General features: G+C 35.2%; 1 long non-coding RNA gene across 2 annotated transcripts; it reads left to right on the top strand.

Annotated features, from left to right (window-relative positions):
- On the top strand, positions 1-14,059 carry LOC128558431 (uncharacterized). Of its 2 annotated transcripts, XR_008371597.1 has the most exons (4): positions 1-160; positions 2,513-2,693; positions 3,752-5,511; positions 6,577-14,059. It is a non-coding gene; the product is annotated as an uncharacterized LOC128558431 (long non-coding RNA). The 2 variants fall into 2 exon arrangements; XR_008371596.1 differs by having other exon boundaries at positions 3,752-14,059.
- The last annotated feature ends 7,529 nt before the right edge of the window (positions 14,060-21,588 follow it).

Genomic DNA, 21,588 nt, shown 5'->3' with positions numbered 1-21,588 from the left:
ATGTTTTGCCCCAATATTAATTAAACTCTGAAAATGTGCGGGACAGTCTGATCTATATTCAGACTCACTAGAATACGAAATCGAAACTAGAATGTTGCCAATATGGTATTGAATTAATTAAACGGCCGAATAACCCCGAACCCGCTTCATGGACTGGGAAGTAAGTACTGATCTTTTTTCTTAAATACATTTGTATAATACTGGTCTTGGATTAAACACTTGCTGTTTTTGCCACTAATTGATGTGGCAACTGGTGGCCATTTTAATGATTTTTTGAATGATGGTTAACCTTTTGATGCGATGTCTGTCCCAGCGCCGTAGCCACACTGAGGCAAACCGAGGCAGTTGCCTCGGTTAAAATTTGAGAAGCCAAAAATAGTAAAATCTAGTCCTGTCAATCTGATGAAAATTCAATTATAAAAGCTCTTAAAAGTATATTAATATCATTAAAATATATCAGAACATCATGACATCATTTAGACAATGTGAGGCAGAAATCCTAGCAGTCATATTGATAGCCTTGCCAGGCCCAGATCTAGGACCGTGGACCCACCCTCACCCCCGCAACAAGTTGGCTGAGAAGTCACCTATACTCACCAAATTATTTATTATTATTATCATCAAATTTAAACCCAAAAGCGCACCAGAGGCAACCGTTTCATACCTGTATTTCAAAATTGTCAAGGGGAAAAGCCCACAGACCACACTAAAATGAGGGAGAACCCCTTCAAATACCTAAAGAGTTAGACAAAAAATGCACGAGAGACTACCATTTCATACCTGTAATTCAATTTTTTTCCAGGGTGAGAGCCCCCTGACCCCCAATCCCCATACAGTACCTCAAACTTCAGACAAACAATGCACCATAGGCCACTATTTCGTATCTGTATTTCAAAATTCTCCAGAAAAGAGAGCCTCCCCCCACCCCCACCCCTGGTCCCACTAAAATTAGGGGGAAACGCTTATCATGCCTTAAAATTACGACAAAATAATGGGCCAGAGCCACCACTTCATACCTGAATTTCAAATTTTTCTAGGGCAGAGCCCTCTGACTCCCTAAAATGAGGGGTTTTCCCCTATAGTACCTCAAAATATAGACCAAAAAAAAAAATGCTACGTACGCCACCATTTCATACCTGTATGTCATTTTTTCCAGGGGAAGAGATCTCTGACCCCTAACATTAGAGGAACACCATACAGTACCTCAAAATTAAGACCAAACGGTGCACCTTAGACCACCAGTATGTTTTTAAAAAAATCCAGGCAAGACAGCCCCCTGGCCCCACCAAAATGAGGGGGATGGGATCCAATACCTTAAAATTTCGACCAAAAATTGCACCAGAGTCCACCATTTCATACCTGTTTTTCAAATTTTTCCTGGGGTAGAGCCCCTGACCCCCTAAAATGAGGGCTTCCCCTAAAGTACCTCAAAATTTAGGCCGGAAAATGCACCATAGGGCACCATTTCGTATCTGTATTTCAAAATTTTCCACAAAGAAAGCCGACTGACCCCTACTAAAATGAGGGAGGTTCCCTGTCATAATTTCAAATTTAGACCAAACAAAAATGCGCCAGAGGCTATCATTTCAGTCCTGTATTTCAAAAATTTCTAGGAGGAGAACCACTGACAACCCCTCCATCACCCCCTGCCCCAACACGGACAGGTCTCCTGTACCTACCCCCTTACCAGTAAACTGCTGTAAAAAGCATGCTGTTGAATGTCTTTACTGATGGTTTTCTGATTTTATTGCCTTACAATAACAAAAAAGATTATATCCGACCATATCAAAAAAATAGAGGTGTACCGGTCAGGAACCCAGGCAATTCTGTGCTATACACTGGGCACGTTAAAGAACCAGGCTGTCTATTCGCAACGAGCTAGGCTAAGTTAGCCGGACAAGCCTGTATCTGATTTCTGATCTCTCTGTCGTGGGGGATTTGTCTCACTCTGTCCCTCTGGTCAGATCGCTCTGTGTCTGTACTAGTAAAGGATGAATTATGCGCCCTGTGTGGCTGCATTTGAGCTATGTAAAGCGCCTTTGAACGTGCAATTTATCATGAAAAGGGCGCTATATAAATCTGGTCATGATAATAATAATAATAATAATAATAATAATTAGACTAGGATAAATCCCAAATTATCCTTTGTTATCAATATATTTTTTCTCAAAGGTATGAAAGTCACTGTGATAAAAAGGGCTAAAAGGACGATTTTGACTGTAATATAACACAGTTTTAGTGTTCCAGAACACACCGGAGATGTTCCGGGGAAAACTTCCCGGAGGGCATCCCCGGACCCCCTATATTGCCTCGGTTGAAATTTGTCTCTGGCTACGGCACTGCTGTCCGGTTGTTTAGCTTAAACGCAGTTGATTATGAAGGGGTTAGCAAAACTTCATTCATTAAAATAAGTACGGGAATGCAGGTATATCTAGATATCAAGAACCTGTTTTATTTTTAAGATAAAACTAAATTCTTCTTTTTTTGGTAAAGTCTGTGGTATATCTTCCAGATGACCGCCACTTACGAAATGCCAGTTGAAATTCGACAAGCGCGCACTGATGACATAAAATACCTGATTGAATTTACAGAATCTGAGGGATGGGACTATACATACTTCGACTGCGAAGCCTCGTTGAGGACAGATTTTACCTTTCTGTATGTAGCAGTCGACACATCCGGTACGCCTGTAGGTAATGACAATACAAGTTCCATATATGATGAAAGGGGACATTTCTAAAATGTTTGTACGCATTTAAGAATATTTTAACTTTTAACGATTCACGATGATTATACAAAAATTGTAAATGTAAAAGTATATCTAAAAAAAACTACTTGGCCATGTTCAATTTTTGTCCTTTTCTTCAATTTCCAATTTTCACATTTGTATTAAAACGGTTCATTGGTTTGTAGCCACAGCAAATGTAATATTAGAGATTTATTATATACCTATATAAATTCTGTAAAGAAAACGGCTTGTATTTCATAATTAAATATGAACAGGTAGAAAAAAAACCGTATCGTACCTTTTAAATTCCGTATTGTATGCTGTCGGACTACTTTCATTAATATGTATGACCCGACACAGTTCTATAAATAGCGCACAAAAAACTTCACTTAGTTCCATTTTAATATTGATAATCACTGAAGATTTCGTTCAATAACAAAACAACAAACAAAAAGGTATATAATAAAAGGGTCATTATAACCCTATTTTATCTAGAAGTGATTGTATGCAACCAACCCGTGAAGAGTGAAATGCCTGTAGCTTTTCATTTAACACAAATGTATGTTTAGAACATGTATTTATTGTTTTTAAAGATTGAATTATCTCGTGCGCACGACATCTTATCTCTCGCGCACGACATCTTATCTCGTGCGCTCGACATTTTATTTCGAGTGCACGACATCTTATCTCTAAGACATCTAAATAGATTTCGAGCGCACGAGAGAAGATGTCGTGCGCACGAGATAATTCAATCTTGAAAAATGCATGTCCTAAACATACCACCGTACCTTAGGGCCATGTAAACGGGTCGAAAGTAGATGATCATAAAGTTACATATATTACTCAAGCCGCTTCAATGAATTTATTTGACTACATTCAAACGAAAAATCTTGTAGCTGTGAATAATCGAGAATTAGTCCAACGAGGCTAACATTAAATTAGGATTCTAAATTTTTGTATATGTTGCAATTGCACTGATATTCTAATAAATAATTTCTATACAGAAAATGCTTTTTATTCCAGGTTTCGGTGGAATCAGTCAGATAGCACCTGGTTTAATGTATCTTGGACCTTACATCGTAAAAGAAAGTCATCGGCATAAAGGCATTGGAAGAAAGATATGGAAAACATTACTTAAACGTGCCGACAAAAGCAACATCTGCCTTGATGGTGTGTCTGCAATGGTCGACTGGTATACAAAGCAGGGTTTCATATACGAGTCCTTCAAAATTCACTGTTACGTTGTTAAGGTGACCAGTGACCTGATCGCATTTCCTTTGTCCTCTTGTGATGTTGTTCCTCTAACAAAAGGCGTGTTACCGCTTTTAATGGAGTATGATAGAAACATCTACCCGGATATTGACCGAGAACGTCTTCTTCGGGCGTGGTTTCAAGGAGCTTCCGTTTTGATTGCTTTTTTGGATGGTCACGTGGTGGGATACGGCAGCATTCATGAGCAATCAAAGGGAAAATATGGCATACGATTTTTAAGCGCAGAGAATATGAAGGTTTTTGAGACCATATTAGGTCACATGTTTACAAAATTGCCGAATGAATCTATTGTTCAGTTTGCATTACTTGCAGATAAATCAATGCCGGAGTACTTGAAGGTAAATGCTGAAATCACCGGAACAGCACATCGCATATTAAACAAGGATCACTTAAAGGTCAACATAAATAAATTGTGGATACAAAGTGTCAGTAAATTTTGAAACAGAGTGTTCATTGCAAACCTGAGAACTTACATAACACGTAACAAATATGCTTTTTATGTCTAGTATAATTTAGTGGTTGTATTTTTATCATTTCTCTTATCAGCCAAGCAAACCTGTGTTAAATATGGACAACCTACGGGCTGGCGATTTATACAGTGAGTAATCTAATACTGTTAAAACTCATTGAATAATATCTATGACACCAAATATTGCATACAAACCGCCGTTTAATTATTATACCAACACAAGGCAGAACTGAAAGTCAAATGATTAAGTTTGGATTAAGCGTCCGCTCCATGTCCTATTTATGATCAAAGTCTGTTACTTGGTCTTCGTTTCCATTGCATATATTCCACGGCTACTAAACCCTAGCGCCACAACCAAAAAGTTGTTATAAGGAAAAGAGCTATCGACATTTCCATGGTGCAGCTATCACCACTTTCAAACTGTAAATGTTTACAATTCTGTCTTATATTTTTATTGATAAAACTTATTTCAAAAGTCGGAGAATATAGTGCTGTGTAAGAACACTTTAACTACAGGGTGACTGTAATTTCATTAAAATGTTATAAAAAATTGTGTTGTCAAGAGCTATTCTCCTGATTCGCACAATTGCATATTTTGATATCTGTCCGTATTCGAGCTGTAATTTGATGCGTAGACACCGTGATTTTAAAAACATTATCACGCATGCAAATGGTCTAAATATATACTTACACAGACAAACATTAGCAGTTACTGTAATGAAATCTCCCTTAAAAGAAATATGCCAGTATTTTTTAAGTGGTGGCGCTATCGCATCAGTGATGCTACCAACTTACACTACCTTGTTTTAGTCCTAAATATAAGACCTGACATAACTCATATCTCTTTATAAGTTCATTTTAATTGATATTTTACATTTTTTTATTTTCCATGTTATGTCGAAAAAGGCTTTGATAGTAAAAATGTAAAATGTCAGAATATTGACTGTTGAACGTCAAATGACAACTTTTTCACGTCTAATTATTTGGACTATACCTTGTTTAGGATCTGAACAAATTGAAAAGTTTTATTTCTCATATACTGGTTTCCCAGTAGTTTCCGGACCGAAATCGCTATGTTTTGCCAGTAACTTTCAAACAAAAAATAGTAGAAACATAAAATTTTCACAGAAGAAAGCTAGGTTCTTCATAAACGCCATGCATAATTCGTATTACACTTGCGTTCATTAACACAAATGTAGGTGAGGCCTCAAAAGGGGCAATTAATTCCATTGATATCTCAGTTATTCCGAGTAGCTTTCCGGACCTTTCATTGTAACAGTTGTAACCTTTCTGTAAAAGCAAACATTTCCAATTTCGTTCTATATATTCAAAATTAAAACATAATTCTAAGGCGTGATAATGATTTGAAAAGTATATTTCAAGAATTTAACAAATACTGTACATGTATTTGTAATACGCTTATTGCAGTAACGTCTAATCACGTTTGAATGACGTTTGCAACGTCACGCTAAAAATGACGGAACGTATTGAGGGAACTGGACAGGTAATATTACAAAAAAGAAATTAAGAACTTTTAATATAATTTACAACTTTTAAATAAAAAGAACAAGAACGGTCTCAAAATTGGTAGTCTAACGTACGCCCTGACCACTCGGGTATGGACAATGCTGCTAAGCATTTGATTGATCTACGGTATCGTAGGTAAATATCCGTCTATTTTGGTTCCCATTTTTAATCGATAATTTATTGCCGCAGTATAGTGAATTGGTCGATTTTTCTGACTTTCTTTGTTTTATTTTATTACTCTCGGAATGTTTTTACTGTATCGCCTTCGAATGGGAGCATCAATTGACTAATGTATATCTTCAAGGGGCCTCAATTTCTGCGCATGCACACTGTAACTGGAATTCCCCTGCAGTTGACAATCGCTTGTGTAAACAATTACATCGAAGTAAGTTAAAAAACCGGGATATTCAAATAATAAATAAGTTAGTAATGCTAGGTTTTCGCTGATATGTAAAGGCAACAAAGGTCTAGATGATATGATATTGTTACCCAGATGCTTTACGACGGCATAAAGTCTGTACAACACGAAATGTAAAAGGTCCGGAAAACTACTTGGGTCCGGAAACTACTGGGAAACCAGTAAACAACAAAACTTCAATCAATAAAAAGCACACAGAAAAGACAACAATAAAGAATAACACAATAACACGAAATAAGAGTGTCCGCCACATAATATTGAAGTGTTCTAGAAATTTTACCCCTCACTCATTCTTCTTTCCTTCACTCGGATTGTTTACTTTCATTTTTTTTGCAGCCTTTACTGGCGACAACGCATGAAGTTGGTTGCTGTTTTAGGTTAAATTCACAAGACATCAACCCAACATTACGTATTGTGCCAGCTTTTCGATCCATCCTTCACTTTTGAAGCTGTTTTCCATGTCGGAACTTTGCCACAGTTTGTGAATGTATTCAGTTTCCGCGATTTATGTCAGCAATTCCGTAATCCTTCATTTTACTTTCCTAGTGTTAAATCCTGATTTCATATGACGCAGCAACATTTATTATGTATTTCTGCTGAGTAATTCCTCGAGATTTTAAGTAAAACATTGTTATTTTGATGTTTTATCACAGTGCACATGTACATGTATGTCATATTTCGAGGGCTGAACGCAACAGTACTAGTCTAACTTGATTTTTTTTTTAAAAATTACTTTTTGTCATTTTTGGGTCTAATTCTATAATATACACCACTAAAATACATATTACAAATAGATTACAAATTTAAGGGATTTAGGGGCCAGTTGGCATTTTGCACTAACTGAAACACTGATATTTTTTAATGCAACAGAGAGCTAACTTGAGTTAGCTCTACGTTGCATTAAACTTTAATTGTGTGACAAAGTTATAGAACAGTGTTATACTTAAAGTATAACACTGTTCTATCTTGAGTTAGCACAGTATTGCTTTTTGGTCTTTCCAATATTAATCAATATTAACATGTACAGTGAAAAAGACTCAATTGAAGGGGATATTTCATATACTGAAATGCTAAATAGCCTTAAAAGGATGAAAGATAATACTAGCCCAGGTAATGACGGCTTTACTGTAGAGTTTTTTAATTTTTTTTGGAATGATATTGGAATGTTCCTGGTTAGATCTGTGAATCATGCCTTTTCAACAGGAGAACTCTCAGTGACTCAAAAACAAGGAGTAATAACTTGTATTCCTAAAGGAAATAAAGATAAAACTTTACTGAAAAATTGGAGACCTATATCCCTCTTAAATGTTTCTTATAAATTAGCCTCATCCTCAATAGCATTTAGAATAAAAAATACTTTGAATAATATCATAAATGAAGACCAAACTGGATTCATACCAGGAAGACTTATGGCTACAAATATAAGATTACTATATGACATTTTGCTTCATACTGAAAAATATGATGTTCCGGGATTGTTATTATTGATTGATTTTGCTGCAGCTTTCGATACCGTTTCATGGAAATTTATGTTTGAAGTATTGGAATATTTTAATTTTGGTCCTACAATTAGAAGGTGGATTAAGCTTTTTTACACTAATATTGAATCATGTGTAATTGTTAATGGACATATGTCTGAGTGGTTCTTCTTGCAGAGAGGTTGTCGTCAAGGAGATGCTTTGTCGCCCTATCTTTTCATTCTATGTGCAGAAATTTTAGCTATCCTTATAAGGAAAAATCCAAAAATAAAAGGAATAAAAATTAATGGTTCAGAAAATTTAATTTCACAATATGCAGATGACACAAGTCTTACACTTAATTGATCTAAAGAGTCCCTTTTTAATACAATGTTAGTTTTAAAATTCTATGGAAAGATATCAGGCCTTAATATTAATACTGATAAAACAAAAGTCATATGGTTTGGTTCTCGGAGAAACAGTCAACTGGTAATGTGCCCTGAGTTCAATCTCTCTTGGGGAAGTAATGAGTTCACATTATTGGGGGTAAAATTTTCCATAAATCTTAATGAGATAGTTAACTTAAACTATAATGAAAAAATTGAAGAAATCAAAACTTTACTGTCAAGCTGGTCAAAAAGAGTTATCTCACCTATGGGTAAACTAGTAGTTATTAAGAGCCTAGCCTTAGCAAAACTTAACCATTTGATATTAGGGATTCCAAACCCCTCACAAGAAAAAATTATTCTTTTACAAAATATGTTTTATAAATTTTTATGGAATAATGGCAATGATAAAGTTAAAAGAAACATAATTTCTCAAGAATATAGATTTGGAGGACTCAAAATGATTGACCTGAAAAGTTTCATGCATAGTTTAAAAGCAACATGGCTTAGAAGACTTCTAACAATGAATAATAAATTTAGTAATTTAGTAGAATTTATTTGTCCTGCTTTAAAATATATTTATATAAATGGAACAGATTTTACCAAAAGACTTTTACATCAAGATTTAAACCCTTTTTGGAAAGATGTGATACATAGTTATCACAATCTCTCGTGTAAGGTAATCCCTACCACTGGAAAAGCATACGCCTTAATAAATTTATGGAACAATCCAGATATAAGGGTTGGAGGCTCTAGTGTTTTTTTTATAAAAGATGGCAGACAGCTGGTGTTATTTTTATAGGTGATCTACTTAATGCACAAGATGAGTTTTACACATATAGAGAATTTTGCAATACTTTTAATGCTAGAACAAACTTTCTTGAGTATAATGACCTTATCGCATCAGTTAGACATTTTTTGGAAAGTAAGGGTGTTCATAATATACGAAAAACTTGCAATCCAGTCATGCCTACCTGTCTGTCAATTATTACAAAAGACAGTAAAGGATGTAAAAATATTTACAAATATTTTAGATCAAAAGAGGAGTTTCCAAAATCACTGCAAAAATGGAAAGATGATTTTTATAACAATACAGGTATTGTGCTTGATGAAATAAAATATGACAGAGTTTTCAGGATTACCAAAGACTCTAAACTCCACTGGCTGCAGTATAGAATTAATCATAGGATATTAGCTACAAACCATCTATTGAAAAAAATGAACATTTCTCAGGATGAGACATGTAGCTTCTGTAAAAATGAGCAAGAAACTTTAATTCATCTTTTTTGGAAATGTGATGTAATCAAACAATTCTGGTCACAATTATTGACATATATAAATAGTAGTTGTAATACAAACATAGTAGAATTGAGTGCCTCAGATATATTATTTGGCAGTGATAAATACGACAGAATAATGAATATGCTCCTTCTTTCAGCCAAGCAGTTTTTATACTACAATAGAGTTAAGGGTCAAATACCATTATTAGAAGTGTTCAAAAGACAAATAGTTTTGTTTTACCAGACCGAAAAATATACGGCCTCTCAAGTACTTAACTTGACAAAATTTCAAACAGACTGGGAAAAATATAAAAATTTAGTAGAATAAACGTACTGTATTATAAGTAAAATTTATCTTACAGCAACTGTTAAACATTGATTTTGTTTAACCTCCAATTACCATGCTGGTTAGATTAGGTTGGTCCATCCTTGATTTTTAGAGCAGTTCATGGCAAAATCTACGGACCATCACGATAAAAATGCAATTTTAGCAGCCCGAGGTGCAGATCCTGATCAGGCTGCACTGAGGCGCAGAACGGCCTGGCTCTGCACCGATGGCAATCCTTTATAATTCAGTTTAAAGAAGTTAAAGGTTGAATTACATTGATAATAAAAGAAAAATGATATCTTTGAGCAACTGTTATAGGCAAATGGTTTTGGATTTTTCTCTTGCTGACACTTAGTTGAGTTTTTGTGTTTTGTTTTGTCTTTTGTGTGTATAAGTAACCCTCTGGACAGTCCACAGGCAGAGTGTCGTTTCTTGGAAAATCATCAATATAATACAATATGCTATATATATATATATATAAGTATAAACAGGGTTCCGACTTCCACTTTGTCTCTTATTTTTAAACTGTTTCCTAAAATCCTCGATTCTACATGCAATGACTATATAGTTGCTTGGGATGCCCACTTTTAAACCTTTTTTCTTTTTTGGAACCCTGTAGACACTGAATAAGGAAGTAAGACAGTTTGGTTCACACTTAGGCCTTTTTGTACTTTTTTCTTTCTTTTTTCTTGGCAGAGGCCCTTTTTCCCTCTGTTTGGGACCTCTTGTTCTCTAATGAGAGGCTTATAGACTAAGAGAAATAATAAGACTGGCTTAAAATTACATAATGACATACATTTTGGTCTGTTTTATGAAAGATAAATAAGCTGCTTGATAATACCTCTCTCTCTATTAAAAAATCCCCTTTTTCTAGGATTGAAAATTTTTAGAACTATTTTGTAAGATTAATCCTTTTGAACAAGGCATTAAATATATTGATTAACATGTGAACTAGGTATTGTAGTTAAACTGATTTATAAATCATTGTGAACTAGGTATTGAATAGTTTGATAACATTGTTACTACACTAAGTATATACTATGCGCTGAAATTTGTTTAACTTATATCTATGTTTATATTATGTCTGTAAGATGTGATGCGGGATGGGTCCCCGACCCCATCACATCATGGACAGGGATAATAAATGGGCCCCTTGTGGGCTGAAATTAAAAAACAAAACAAAAAAAACATGTACAGTGTTCTAAGAATAAGTGATGTCATCCTTGTTTATACTTGATGACATCATAATATTCCTTTAAAGAAAGCTTGGCTGGCTCAGATTCACAGTCTACACGCCATGTACCCGGATAATCTTAACTCTGTTCAGCGACCCTAACTCAGTGCCAACATGGCGGATGTAAAGCCGATACAACTTTGTTTTCTGTGTAATTACGATGTATAAAGGAATTTTCTGTTGTTATATCCATCTCCATTGATCAAGTATATATTTAGTTCAAAATGTATCATGTTAAATATATCAATCATTGTGTTTTCAGGTGGAAAAACGACGAACAAGGCAACTTTTTCAATGAAAACTTTTACAAAAAATCTTTAAAAATGCTTCTATGCCTTTGATGCCTCGACTATTTTGTTGTTTGAAAGCAAAGATATACTGCTTTATAGGCCCGTTTACACTATGTTGTTAACCCACTACATGTTGACACAATACATGTTCAAATGTACCGACAGCGAGAAAAGGGATAAAAACCTAACTTTGATTTGATAAAAACCGAACTCAGTATAAATGAGGAATCCTCATAAAAACCTAACTTACACGAAATTGCGTGACGGATAAACACCTAACTGACTAGTATTCTATAGAAATGAATGAGTTGACATGTACATGGTCTGATTATTGTAAACATTACTTTATAAGCGGTATTGTCTTCAAACTTTGTCATTAATTTTACAAGATGTTATATGTATGCCAACTACAGTCAAATATTTTTTCATAATTTTAATATTATGCAAATAGCAATGTTTGGAAAAATCTGGATAAACCCTCAAAAATAACTCTGTATAAAAGTCAAAATTATTATACTTATATAAGAAATTATTTAATACCACCGATGTTCGAAGTTCTGTAGTCCCCAACCCTCTCTCCCTCCATCTCTCTCTCTCTCTCTCTCCCCTCTCTCTCTCTCTCTCTCTCTCTCTCTCTCTCTCTCTCTCTCTCTATCTCTCGCACGCACGCACGCACGCACGCATGCACACACACACACTGTTTCAGAAGAATTGTGTTTGTTTCAAATCTTGTATATCGTATAGTGTAAGAGATTTTTATAGAGGTGCTAATGGAATATTTTTGATATTGTTTAAATTGGATTAGATGTATGATTAATTATTAAATATGATCTTTTTCAGACGGTAAATAGGGAAGAAATGTGTGTGGTGTGGTGGGGGGAATGATGCATGGACTGACGGAACAGGGGTGTGGGTATCCTTACATTTTTCACTTGTCCACGGACACTTAAAAACCCATTTGTCCATAGTCAAATTTCACTTGCTCTGATTTGTAATATTAAACCTTCATGAAAGCGCAAATAGACTGGAGATCGAGGTCATTATTTAGGACAATAAAATAGAAAAGCATATCTCAGTAACAGTGGTAAAAAATAAGCTGTTGAAATATTTGCCTTTTAACGTTTATAAAAGTCTGAAATCGCGTAAGCAGTGTTCGGGATCTTTTGGGATCAAACACTGCCCACGCAATGGTGCAAAGCCAGATGAATTCAGAGAAAGACTCTTAAAACTTTCCGACTTATTTTAGTCATACTTGCGATCTCTGTGTGCTTTTGATTTTAATTTGGCTGACTACTGGCTCAAATATTTCCATTGACAGTGACTTATTGTCTCAGCAGTTGGAATTCTACTTACAAACTTGTCATAATCCTTTTTTAAGTTGTTTACGTTTCTGATGTTTCTGTCCTTTTAGTTCTCTGTGTGTAACCCTTGTTTTCCCTTTTTAGTTTTAGTTACAGAATGCTATATGCTGATGATGCAAATATTTTTCTTCAGCTACTTTAAGTAGTTCTTATGTTCCCTTTAGCATGTATACATATGATTTCTTCTTTTATGTTGTTTTTTAAATGCATGTTGTAAAATGTGACTCTTCTTATTTTTGTGTAGTGTCAGCTAATCTTTTTTATGCCCCCGAAGGGAGGCATATAGTTTTTGAACCGTCTGTCAGTCTGTCAGTCTGTCAGTCTGTCCGCAATTTTCGTGTCCGGTCCATATCTTTGTCATCGATGGATGGATTTTCAAATAACTTGGCATGAATGTGTACCACAGTAAGACGACGTGTCGCGCGCAAGACCCAGGTCCGTAGCTCAAAGGTCAAGGTCACACTTAGACTTTAAAGGATAGTGCATTGATGGTCCATATCTTTGTCAGCCATGGATGGATTTTCAAATAACTTGGCATGAATATGTACCACAGTAAGACGACGTGTCGCACGCGAGACCCAGGTCCGTAGCTCAAAGGTCAAGGTCACACTTAGACGTTAAAGGATAGTGCATTGATGGGCGTGTCCGGTCAATATCTTTGTCATCCATGGATGGATTTTCAAATAACTTGGCATGAATGTGTACCAAAGTAAGACGACATGTCGTGCGCAAGACCCAGGTCCGTAGCTCAAAGGTCAAGGTCACACTTAGACGTTAAAGGTCATTTTTCATGATAGTGCATTGATGGGCGTATCCGGTCCATATCTTTGTCATTCATGCATGGATTTTAAAATAACTACGCATGAATGTGTGACACAGTAAGACGACGTGTCGCTCGCAAGACCCAGCTCCGTAGGTCAAAGGTCCTAAACTCTAACATCGGCCATAACTATTCATTCAAAGTGCCATCGGGGGCATGTGTCATCCTATGGAGACAGCTCTTGTTTTATGTTGCTTTAAATGTGCTAAATCTGTATGTGATAAATTACTTTTTCCTTTTATTTGCAAGTACCTATGTGCTATTTTGTTTTAATGCGCTGTAACATGTATGTGATACTTTGTGATTTGTTTCTTATTTACTTAGAGCCAGATGCTTTATTTGCTTTAATGTGCTTTAACATATTTGCATTTTATTACAGCTGTTTTACTTATGTTGAGCTTATTTACATGTGTTTGTCGGAAAATAGCTTTAAGCTAGTGTTATATGTTTATACTTATCCGACGTTAAATAAATCTTCTTGTATCTAAATCTTCTCTGATATTTTATCATAGTCATCGAGTTACAGTGTGCGCGAGACCTAGTCAAAGAACCCATTATCTTTATCACCTCCATACACTTGAAGCAACACACAATCTAAATGATATTTTATGTTTTCTCATTTTATACCTGAAAAAGTATGCTTGTCCGCGGACACACAGAATGAAAAATGCACTTGTCCGCCGGCAAAAAATCACGAGTCGGATAAGTTGGACATAGGAATCCCACATCCCTGCAGGGGTGGGTAGATCAAAGAACTTCGAGCATCAACACCCCATAAAAAAGCACAGACGAACAGCCGTTTTCGTTTGGTTAGGTTTTTATCCATTCTAAGTTCGTATTTATCCAGCACTGTTTCCTATACCAGTTAGGAATTATCCGAAAATTTAAACCTACCTCATAATCAATACAATTTTTAAGCTATAAAAATCAATTTCAAACTATTAAACATTGTCAAAGAGATATTTATGGAACTAATACATTTGATAAGTAAGGTCTTACTGCAATTTCTGGTACTTTAAAACAGTTAGAAACATAAAACATGTTCATTTTGAAGACTTTTTGAGTACATTTTAATGAATTCCAGGCACATAATGTGACATTTCGATTGAAATATTTAGTACACAAAACATGTCATCAATACAGGATATTATGACTATCAAAAGTTTTACGCTAACATTGCATACTCACATAAAAAACATGAAAAAAGACAAGGAAATTAACTACATACATCGTCTTTCTGTCAGCTATGTTGGCACTGAGTTAGGGTCGCTGAACAGAGTTAAGATTATCCGGGTACATGGCGTGGTCTATAGACTCTGTACGCCCAACCGGAAACGCCAAAAACTATGCGTTCGGAAATCAAAACACAAATTTTTGCTGTCGCGGATGTCTTGGATTTTCATTGTTTATTTCGTTAATATCGCATAAAGTAAGTGTATTTTTAATCTACGTAATGTTTAAGAGCTACTATTTACGTAGATACCAAACACGCATATTAAAACTCTTAATATACTTCATTTCAAGTCAAATCAGGTGTGGGTATTTGTTCGATTTTGTAATGAAACTGTCAATTCTTTGAAATACATGTACATGTATCTTGAGCTTTTGCAAAGAATTGAAACCTTTGCTTCTTCGTAGATAAATATCTTACGCATCGATAAATACTAGCATGACTCTATGGTAACGAATACATTTTAGGAAAATGTGTTTTTCTGAGACATATATGCCGATTACACTGCCCCACTAGTCGATACATTACTGTCCCACTAATCGCAATTTCTAAAATCCGGACTGAACGCTTAGTCGAAAAACTGTACGCCTATTCAAAACTTCTTTCATTCATATATTTCGATAATTTGACTTTGTTTTATGACAACCGTTAGTTTAAAAGTAATAGTTATAATTTCTTTCCTTTTCGTAACAGTCACGGACCAGTTTATATGTTATTACTGCAGTTTCGAATCCACTTTTCGTAAAGGTTAGTGTTTATTTGTAAGTAATTATCAAATTAATTTAGTCTAGCACGACTAATTCAATTTGGTAAATGCGCACTAATAAACTCCAACCTGCATAGTGTTTGAAATTATTTTTTTGTAATAATGACTAGATTCTTTACACATAAATCACTAACGCATCATTCATATAATCGTTACGTGTCACAACTCAGTGCTTGATCCATTTCCGGCATCTCAGAGACTTGTTCGGACTTTATGAGGGGGACTTTATCATTATTCACAGAAGAAACAGCTTCCGTTGGCGCGGTTATTGGTAATTTCTGTTTGTTTTAATATCAGGCTCCAAATCACCGCTGATACCAGTCAAAATCAATCAGATCGAAGCTAATATCCAATTCTTTTTCGTTTGCATTAATAATTATTGCAGTAATCTCTACATATTAAAGGAAAATGACCTGGCTCCTAACGTTTACATCAGTTGTCTACACATATAACTTACCAACTTATGATATCACCAGGAAAATCGTCTGTCGGAAGAAGCTAAAATATATAACATATGGTAAGCACCATAGCAAAACAAATAAGTCAGGGCATAAAACTGCTCCTTTGGGTACACCATACCTCCGTAGGCTCCCATAAATAATACGTGCTACTTATACAAAATATATGTGCTACTAAGTTCATACGTCACGTGATTAAAATACTTCACTAATTACTTCCATTATTACAAAAATTACTTACTTAAAAGACTAAAGTTAAAGTATGAAAAAGATATGAAAAGTTTATGATGAAAACATTATAGATACGAACATGATAAACTGCAGCTATTATTTACAACTACAAATTAACAAAATTCAATTTAAATCAAACGTTATACAATAATTTGTATCAATATAATGTCTAATGTCATACAACAAACGGACACTGTATGTATATGCAATATAGACTGGCACACAATTTCATATTACAATAATATATACATGGTACTAGACTTGACATATAGATTTATACATAACAATACAATGCAGTAATGGCGTTCCATAATTAACAAAATGTTTGACATAAGTTTTTGAAACAGTGCTTTACAATTATCATGTAACAAATTTCAGTACAAATTTTACATCCTATATAAATGAAACATTTTAGATTCCTCTTTCGAAATAATTTACAAAAGTCTGAAAAATTTAAGAAATTATCCTGACATACCGAAACTAGCCAAAATCATATGCCGAAAAATAAATGTTACAGAATTCTGTAGAATGCACAAAAATTTACCAAATAAAAATCGTAATGCAAAAATCATACAAAAATCTAACAAATAAATTTCTTACCTCGATCGAGCATAATTTTCTAGCAAGAAAAATTAATCAGACATCGATTCGTCTATAATGTCGGAAGGTGGTGTGCGCAAGGCATATCTAGTCCAGTCTATTTAAAGGGTAATGTCCCGCCAAATACTAAATTTCATGGGATTCAAGGATAATCCGTGAACTCTTGACTATTTGTATTTCCACGGGATTCACGATATAGCCGGGAAATCTGACTACTTTGGCGCGGATTGAAATTGACAATTTGAGGCCCATTATAGTGGTTTTGGGGATAAAAACACGAGTTACTGAAGTTTATGAAATATCAACTTTCTTATTACTGAACAGAATTTAATGAAATTTACATGGAAATTTAAGTTTTGAAATACAGAAAAACATGAGAGGTATTTTATGCATGAATTCTGACATTTACCTCAATAACTCAAAAATTTACAAAAAGATGATGTAATACCTGCATTTACACTACAGATAAATTAAGGCCCGTATGTCAATTTGTGACAGATAGCAAAATTAAGAAGCGTGAAAATAGTAAATGAAAATGTATAGAAATGTAGATGTAGATTGATAGATTCTAAACCAAACAAAAACAACATTTTTGAACGTAAATGATGCCAAACAGGTCCCAACAATTAAATTAAAGTGGAATATGAAAACCCATTATTGAGGAAACTAATTTTAACCATTTTATGTGACAATCAAAATTGAGAAAACAGCTCTTATATATATTGAAGATATTTGTTTGTTTTCCGTGAATATAGAATATATCTCATCGAAGATCTTGTAGCAGGAGTGAAAATGTGAAAAGGGCCTCATTTCGAGAGACCTTTAATACTAAAAACAAAACTTACATTTACAAGCATTGCAAAAGCATATGATATTACAACGAGTTAGTTTTATACACAAGTATTACAATAACAAACAAGTTATCTAAATAACAAACAGCACTTGACATTATTCTAACATAGGGTATAGATGTCAAGTTCCTATCGTCATGCTCAATGTTTTGAGTAAAGACTCAGACTTACTAGACGATCAAGAACCCAATAAAACTACTTATTTGTAGTCAGACGCTCTAACGCGAACCGTCCGCCACAGCGCCACCACTACTGTATAGCGCCATCACTGATGCGAAAGCGCCACCATTTTTAAAAATGCCTGTGTATATATATATATTTTTTTTACGGGAGATTTTATTAATAGGGAATCGATCCTACCGATCCCTTTACGGTAACATGCGATATACCGAATGAGACATATACTATCGAATTAAAAATGTGTACTTCCGGCACGTGCACAGAGCGTCTGACTTCGGATTTATCGGAATACCCTTTTTCCTTGTGCCTTATAAGCGTCCACATAACTTGTCCGAACCGCAACGTCTTGCACATCAGTACAAATATGGATATATGGTATAGATACAAGTAGTGTGTGCACTTGTAAATAAAGGCACCTGGCGAGCACAGTTCATAATATGAAATAAGGCACTGCCTCAATCGGGAATCGATCCGACTTTAACTCATCCCATAAGATTTGAAAAGAACTGTCTAATGACAGCATAGAAGGACATTTTTTATTATTCGATAGTATTAAATATATCTCATTCGGTATATCGCATGTTACCGTAGAGAGATCGATTTCGTATCATTTTAAAGGTAGATTTTGGAATAAAAACAGCACTGCCCATATTTGTACTAATGTGCAAGACGTTGCGGTTCGGACAAGTTGTGTGGACGCTTATTAGGCACAAGGAAACGCGTATTCTTCCAAAAAATCCGAAGTCAGACGCTCTGTGCACGTGCCGGAAGGACACATTTTTTAATTCGATAGTATCTCATTCGGTATATCGCATATTACTGTAGGGGGATTGATCCCGACTTTCGTCGCATAATTCGCAACGAAAATTGGTAGGATCGATTCCCTATAAAAAAGTATACATCTCAAAAGATAGTGCCTATCCGAGAGCACTGGTGGCAGTATCATTGATTCAGTCACACCTTCCCCATCCTAAGACCCCTAATACAACCCTGAAAAAAATCTGTCATTCTCAGGTGTTCCTTAATATCCCCACCCTATAAGACCCCTGAGACAACACTGAGTATTATACACGTTTAGACCATTTGCATGCGCAATAATGTTCATGTAATGTCTGTGCATCGAAATTTAGTTGGAATTCATACAGATGTCAAAATTTACAAGCGTCGGAATCAGGAAAGAAGCTCTTGACACTTGACACCACAATTTACATAATATCTTAACGAAATTACAGTCAACCTATAGTAAAAATGCTCTTACGCGGCACTACATTCTCCGATTTTTGAAACAAGTTATATCAACGAAAATGTAACTTAAAATATACATTTTACTCACCTGTTTACATTTTGAAACCGGTGATAGCTGCAATACGGAAATGTCGATAGCTCTTTTCATTATAATCACTTTTTGGCGGTGGCGCTAGGGTTTAGTAGCCCCTTGACAGATATTTATCAAACATCTCATAGAAAAATAATGATTTCGATTGCAGTTGAGGCAAGTTTCAGTTGGGGACAGACGGTTTAAGGTTACCATTTGCAGTATACTTTCAAGCCAATATTGAGCCTAACTATAGTAAAGGAACCAGCGTGGGAGCCATCTGGTCTGTCGCGTAATGGTGGACAGGTTTTTGAACACTAATTTTTCACTTGGCATGGTCACAGAAGTCTTAATTAATGCTGGTTTCTGTTTAAATTTCATTGTGGATGTATTTTTGACATTTTGATAGGAAAATGGGAGAGGAGGTTGTATTTGGTTAGTATGAGTAGTACTTCCAGGTCACAGCAGTGTGATTTTGATGTGATTTCACAATAAGCAAATCTCTCTTAGAAGATACATGACCCCTGCTTTTCTCTTCATTGTATAGCAGTTTTATCATAACTCTTTAAAATGAGGTAAGGATTTATTCTCTGAAATGGGTCTAGCTATGTTTGGTAGCTCTTTAAAAAATGTCAGTTTTATATAGAATGTATAGGGAATACCATTTACTGGTGTGTGACTTATTGATGTTTCATCGTTGCCGAGTGGTTTATTTAATGCCTTGGTTTATGCTACATTGTAACTGTCGGTACATTTGTTTTTGTAAAAAGACACGTGTCATGTGGGATCAATCAGACAAAGGTCATTATATCTAAATTCTTGAACTTTGAGTTATATATTAAAGTCCCATCGTAGGCTACGGCATAATCACATAGTACCCTTTTGACTGTAAGAATTTTACAGACTAGTCAGTTAATTCCCGATTGTAATAAAGAAAAAACAAGCCACTTACGGCCAGTTTGGCCAAGGTCACCAAAACTAAATTTTGGAATTTGGAATGCTAGATGTTCCATTTTCCCCGTTAAAACTTTAACTGTTTTTTCGACCTATACATTTTCCGGGACTGCATTGAAAGGACCACACCCTGAACATAAAATATCATAATTGTGTAAACCCTGTATGTTGAACTAAAAATACATTTCTTTAATAGTATTAGGTCGTACCTGTTACTTACGACAGTATTTTTTCAGTTTTAGAATCCACAGTAGAAAAAGGTCGTATCTGCCATTTACAACTTTTACAAGATACATTACATAATTCTGTGCCCTCGTGATCTAATTCCTTCGCATCTGAACTCCAAACAATGATTTTATTTAATGACAAACCACTAAATGAGATATGTTATTTCTTAAATAAGAAATAAATTATTATAAAAATATTACCCTTTTAGTGAAGCCGCTATGAGGAATAACTGATCTTGAAAATGGATATTTACGGAAAGTGTGTGAAGTTTGCGAGAAGTGCGACATTGGACATTGGAATAGAGAACGCTATTGGGCATTCAAAGCAAGAAGTTGGTGAGAAGTTTAACATTCGAAACAAGAACGACATTTGGACAGTCAAACCCAAAACGACATTGGACATTTAAACCCAGATCAACATTTAATTTAGACATTCAAACCCAGAACGACATTTGACATTCAAATCCAGAACGACATAGGATATTCGAAACAAGAACGGTATTGGACATTTAAACCCAGAACGTCGTTGGTCATTCGAAACAAGAATGACACTAGACATTCAAACCCAGAACGGTCCAATGTCGTTGGACATTCAAACCCAGAACGACATTTGGACATTCGAAACAAAAACCCAGAACTATCCAATGTCGTTTTCATTTTGAATGTCCAATGTCGTTCTTGTTTCGAACGCCCAATGTCGTTCTCAATTTGAGTGTACAATGTTCTAATTCGAATGTCCAATGTCGTTCTTGTTTCAAATGTTCAGTGTCGTTCTTGATTCGAATGTCCACTGTTGTCCTTGTTTCAAATGTCAAATGTCGTTCTTGTTTCGAATGTCCAATGTCGTTCTGAGTCTGATTGTACCATTTCGTTCTTATTTCAAATGTCTAATATCGTTCTGGGTTTGAATGTCCAATGCCATTCATGATTTGGATGTCCACTGTCGTTCAGGATTCGAATGTCCAATGTTGTTCTTGTTTCAAATGTCAAATGTCGTTCTTGTTTCGAATGTCGAATGTCGTTCTGAGTTTGATTGTACCATTTCGTTCTTATTTCAAATGTCTAATATCGTTCTGGGTTTGAATGTTCAATAGCGTTCTTGTTTCGAATGTCCAATGTCGAATGTTTAACTTCCCGCCAACTCCACGCTTTGAATGCCCAATGTCGTTCTCTGTTCCAATATTCAATGTCAAATGTCGAACTTC

Source organism: Mercenaria mercenaria, chromosome 7 (assembly GCF_021730395.1).
Source record: "Mercenaria mercenaria strain notata chromosome 7, MADL_Memer_1, whole genome shotgun sequence".
NCBI lineage: Eukaryota > Metazoa > Mollusca > Bivalvia > Venerida > Veneridae > Mercenaria > Mercenaria mercenaria.
Note: the sequence above shows the minus strand (reverse complement) of the source record. Positions and strands in the feature narration are given on the sequence as shown.